Source organism: Dipteris shenzhenensis, chromosome 22 (assembly GCF_047967505.1).
Source record: "Dipteris shenzhenensis isolate YYH24624 ecotype China chromosome 22, Dip_SZ_1.0, whole genome shotgun sequence".
Classification (NCBI taxonomy): domain Eukaryota; kingdom Viridiplantae; phylum Streptophyta; class Polypodiopsida; order Gleicheniales; family Dipteridaceae; genus Dipteris; species Dipteris shenzhenensis.
Window position 1 is genome coordinate 45,158,140 of NC_141617.1, and position 6,000 is coordinate 45,164,139.

A 6,000-nucleotide genomic window follows, 5' to 3' on the forward strand; every position below is an offset into this window, starting at 1 on the left:
TCTTATTATTCGCTCTCTATAGAATTATTACCCATATAGCAACTTCATTAGCTTGAAGATTTGCTAGGTTACGAACTTCTGGATGTTGTATTACCAAACCAACGTAATCACATACTACTCTTAATATATATATATATATATATATACTTTAGGACACCGCCTCCTGCAACTCCCAACAATCTAGATGCAATAGTATTCCCCCTCGTACTCTGGTGAGGCAGCCTATAAGGCCGTTCCTTCACAAGAGTCAGACAGCAAAACACAGGCTGCAGACATCCTTAATTCACTTTCCTCATAGCCCATCTTATTCCAAGTACCAACGGGGCATTTATGACAACATCAGAATTCAAGGTGCTAATCTCCAGATTCAAGCATCTAATCTTGACCTTGAGTATAAGCTCACAGCCTTCTGGTTACGCAACAGCTAATTAAGCTTGTGGGTGTGCACAATTGATTGCGTCATCTTCCCTGTTGGTGGTCAAGTAAACCATCGAGCTGCAAAAAATCGCATTCTCCATTCTGCATAGCACAACAGTGGGTTGACCTGGATTGAGATTGCCCTAGAGATTGAAAAGGGCCCATGCAAGCAATGCATCCTGCAAAGCCCTATGATCATATTGAAACATTAAAATTTAACTCAAACCATGCTTTTGTAAATGCGAAACATGAGATTGTAAGTGAGACAACTGGCAACGTTCAAAGCTTGACAAATCGAGAGTTATAATGAGAGAAGAAATACATGTAAATTACAAAAGATGGATGTTTACTGTCCTAAGACAATCCCAACTCAACGAGCAAAGTAGCCTCTTTTTACAAGTAAATTACAAAAGATGGATGTTTACTGTCCTAAGACAATCCCAATTCAACGAGCAAAGTAGCCTGTCACGGAATCACGGGAAAACGTTGTTGATATACAACTGTTGCAAGTAGATGTCCCAAACTTGTGTTGAATTAAGAATGGGTGTCCTCTGGAATTTTGCCTAGGGACTTGAAAAGGTTCAGAACAGATGGCAAATTCCAGAAGTCTGTTCTGCAAGCCTTCACCCGTGTTAACCGAATGGTGTAAATGCCAGCTATAGGATCCGAATAGCTTCAGCGTTGAGTAGCTTAATATCTAAGAACATATTGGAGGTATTCTTCTTTCATTCCCCCCATTCTGATTCCCAAAGGTCAAGAACAAAGTCCTCACAGTCTAAGGTCCGCCCTGTTTCAAGTTATGGATCGGAAGATTGTATTTTCTATCTTCAATACAGAATTTATTAAGCCTGTCTCTAATTCAATCGCCCTTGCCCCTTGGCGAAGACGACAGCTCTGGTTTCAGGCTTGAAAGCTACAACTTTGCTTGCACGTCATCCTTGGTGAACACAGCCCTGAACGTGGATGCATCCAAATCAGAAGCCCACTTTCCATTTGCTACCAAAAGAGCGGCAATGCGCCCGATTTCGTCAGACGATTTAGCACTGGCTCCACAGCCACCAGCAGCTACAAAAATGCGCGAGTGGCCTGGTGGCTGTCCATCGGCAGCATCGATGTAGGGGTAGCCATGTGCCGTGTACGAAACCATGCAGCGCTTGACGGACACAGAGTCGATGCGCAGATCCAGGATTAGCTCATTAAGCACATCAAGCAGAGCTCCCGTCTCTTCTGGGTTGCCATCACCATGAAACCACTCTAACATTTCTTCAGGCGATGATAAGTAGACAGGATTCCAAGCGGTACCCCCGATCTTCAGATACATTTTTCCATCCGGGTATGGCAAGGGAGGGCAACCATACACAGAATGGAAGAAGGCATGCGATCTGAGTCTCCAAATGAAAGAAGGCATGTCTCGCAATCTTTGCTGTTCCTCCGAGCCAACTTCCGCGAGGACGACAGATACTGCCTTCGTTCTCAAATCTAAATTCTTCATGGGCAGCAAGAATCCGGAGTACGATCCAGCGCACACCAGCACCCTCTGCGCGCGGAGCGTCTTTCCTCGATCGGTGCGGATTTGGACTCCTTCCTCAGAAGGCGAGATGTCTACCACGGTCTCCGGCACGATGCGAGCCCCATGTTTCGCCGCCGATGCCAATTGAGCGGTGATGAGAGCCATGGGGTGGATGTACCCAGCTCCGCCAAGCTCCAAGATGGCGACATCAGGAGGGCGGGCGTTGAAGTAAGGGAATTTCTGCTGCAAGGAAGCGCAATTCTCGATGAGTTCCAAGGAGGCACCGTGGTCCAAGCCGACGTGCAGGGATCGACGGAGGCTATCGCCGGGCTCATCGGACAAGTGGGAGACGCGGAGGGAGCCGACGGGGTGATGGAAAGGGATGCCAGAGTGGAGCTGGAGGGGGGAGTAACGGGCGATGGAGCGGGAAGCGAGGAGAGACCAGAGGGGGTCAGGGTCGACGATGCGGGTGAGGCGACCTTGGTCGAAGTGGGAGGAGAAGGGGCCGAGGAGACGGGGGGAGGAAGGGGGGCCGATGGCGACGAGGGAGGAGCCAAGGGAAAGGGAGAGGTGGCGGGATGCGGCAGAGCCGATGAGACCGAGTCCGATTACAGCAACAGAGAAGGTGATGGCCTCTTCTTCTTCTGCTTCCGTCGCCATGGAAGCTTGCCAAGCTTAGCACAACACCACCACAGCACCACCAGCATCCAGGAAGAAGACGGTATCAGGAATCTCCACCCCCAGATTCCAAAACCCGCCTTTCCCCAGAATATATTTTTGATATTTATATACTATGTTTTTTGTTGGCCTTCCGTGAGCTACGTCTCACTCACGACGATTCCCAATAGACTCCAAAAATCTTATTTTTTTGATTTTCAAACAAGGTGGCCATACCACTCTCGCCCTCCTTGGAACCTTCGCCTTCATCACTCACTATCTACTATCGTTGCTCCTGCTGCTCTTCTACTGCTTGCTCTGCAAGGCTAAGGGGGTAGGTACTAAGTACTTCCAATAAAAGAACTTGCTAAAACAAATTTAGTAAGATCTTGGTTAGTTCCTATTTGGGCCAAACATTCCTATTTGGGTCAAACAAATTTACTGGGTTGGGCCAAACATTCCTATTTGGGTCAAACAAATTTACTGGGTAAGTTCCTATTTGGGTCAAACAAATTTACTGGGTAAGTTCCTATTTGGGTCAAACATTCCTAACTACATCATTAACCTAAGACCTAACCCTGGTCAACTTGACCGACTACTCACAAACCCCTACTTTCCCAACCCACCTCCCAAAAATCCACTCATCCCTAAGACCCTTTGCGGGGCCAAAAATCATGAGTTATTAAATGATCCACTTACCCTACAAATCCTCCATATTTTTAGCCCCTCTCTCTCTCTCTATCATCTTACAAATCCAATTACTCTCTCTCTCTCTCTCTATCATCTTACAAATCGAATTAGTCTTCTTTTTTGCCTGCCATGTGTACATGTGGAAGCCTAAGTGAAGACGATTCATTTTCAAAGCGAATTGCATTTTGTTTTTGCTTGAATTTAATTACGGTTTTTGGACACGTGTCGGCCATGGTATGGTTGTCTTGCTCTAGTTTCGCAAACTGTCAGCAACGTTGCGTCCCGATTCCATGTGGCTGGCAAGCGCGTCCACGTGTTCCGATTTGATTGGTTCTGTTGCACTCCTTACATGCATGCTTTTTGCTAAGCTTCGGAACGAAAATCTCTGCTCTCTTTTTGTCCTCAATCGTTCTCCTTCCTTTGACGTTCTCCCTGTATCTTGCTCTCCGCGTCCTTGCTTCTTCTGAAGCTGAGAGGAGCTTAGTTCTCCTACCTTGCTCCTCTGAGTCAAGAGAGAGCTTTTTGATTGTGAGGCCCTTAGATCACTCGATGCCATATCATTTTGCTCAATGAAATCAGTGGATCCAAGCTCCACAACGCCCCTAAACATGCAAACACAAAGGATTGTGCGAATTCCAAAGCGCTAGGCAAGCTCGGCTCTGGGGCAATCAAAATTCTGAGACTTATCGACAGTGCTGAGCCAAATGTATCGCGAGGTTGCATAACCATCCTAGGCGTTCTACTCTTTATCAGCGACGATGCTCCCATATTACGTGGTGGTCGCAATGCCAATTGCAGCATTAGTGCAACCAAGCACATTCACATGGTGCAAAATCCCTGATATACAACTTGAAATCGATGTAGAGACAACCATGGATTTCTCAAACTCAGCTTACAGGTACTGTGCAGGGTAAGCAAGGAATACTATGCGACAACACAAAGAGGCATCATGATGTCCATGGGGTTCCAGCTTTCTGTGAAGGATTTTGCTCTGGCCTTGAAGTAGTGAGATGTTTGTAGCAATGCAGACAGAGCAAATGGATAGTCACGATAAAGAACAAATCTTTGTCTTGCTGAATTCACATTCATTTAAGTTGTCTGAGCTTCATTGAGATTTTTCTGAATTGATGTTGGAGCGATGCATGCAGGCCTAAACCGGTACTCGCAAGGTATGTCGCTCAGTATGGATCGAAGCCGCTCTTGGGATTGCTGGTGGCCACGGCCACGAATGTCCCTGCTGCATTTGCTTCAGGTCTTGCGCAAGATGGTTTGTGTCTCCTCCTTTCAAAACAAGTGTAGATCGTTACTACAATGCACTACGTCGTTGGCATTCGCAAATTTAAGCATGCAGGGCACCTTATTCAGTTTCGTTGCAGGGCACTTTGGAGTCCGTCATAAATTAGGGCTCTGTTGTGCAACCTTATGCACTCTTTGGTAAATACACCTACTATCCATGGAGTTCGACAGCGAGTAACTGGCCACGATTTCATCGGAGGTTTTGTAGGGCATGCATTGGCTTATTGCATACATGAAGCTTGTCGACACGTCCAAATTGTTGGACTCTTCTACAATCCTCCAGAAAGCATGGGCCAAGAAGACCAAGTACGTGACCATCACCAAGGAAAGATATGGGCTCTAATCCATGCCACAAAAAGCAACAAACTCCTATCTCGATCAGATTACCAAAACGAGACTGATCGGCTCCCATACCAGATGACATATAAAAAGAGCAATCTTTGCATGAGCAGTCTTTGCATGGTTCGTGCATGAGCAGTCTTTGTGTGGTTCGTGCATCCATAATTTCAATCATTCTCTCTTACGTTCGTTTGTTAGAGACGCATTTCTTTTGTGAAGAAGTGCTTGAAAATATGTCGACGGTGGAGCAAACATTTTCTGACGATGGATCATTAGGCTCGGGAGACTCTATGGACACTAGTAGTGGGGAATTTGAGAAAGGTCTCTCTTCTCATGGTATTTTGTTCTTCTCTTGAAATCTCTCTCAAACCTCTGTACGTGCTCGCGCAATGGTGGCAATCTTCAACCTCTCGAATATCTGGTCCGCAAGTCTGAGGATTGTCCCCCTACTAGAACTAGCTATGAGTGTATCAGTCTTAACGTCACAATCCACAATTCGTTCTTTCGTCTTTTCACTTTTTGTGTCTTTCTTTTCTACCTTCGCTTTCTATCTAGCGACGAACAATAATTTGTGATTGATATTTGTTCTCTGCGTACGCTTGAACTTTGGAAGGTTTCGCTTCTTGTATGTCTATTTTTTCATGCAAGAATTAACACTGTGCTATTGGATTATCTCTTTCAAGGTCTCATGGATATGGCAGAGTGTAAGAAGCCCTATTTGAAGGAGAAGCATTCAACGATCCAAGGTATCCATCTCTGAACCAGAGACTTGATTATGAACCGTTTCTCTTAGCTTGTGCTCTGGCTTTTTTCAGAACCGAAACTCTGTGCTTGTGACAGAGGAAGTCGATGAGTCCAATATGGATAAACGTGAAAATGATGGACGCTTATGTGCACCACACAAGGATTCTAAGCATCAACACGAAACAGAAATGAAGACTTCACAGACTGTGAAAAGCGTTCGTGCTTGTGAAGAAATTCCAAGGCCTTTGCATCAAGGCAATGGTATCTTAGAACTCTTAGCGAGTCTGCAAAATAAATACCGCAAGTAAAGCAGTGGCCATGGAACCTTTTGACGCCACCCAAGGTAT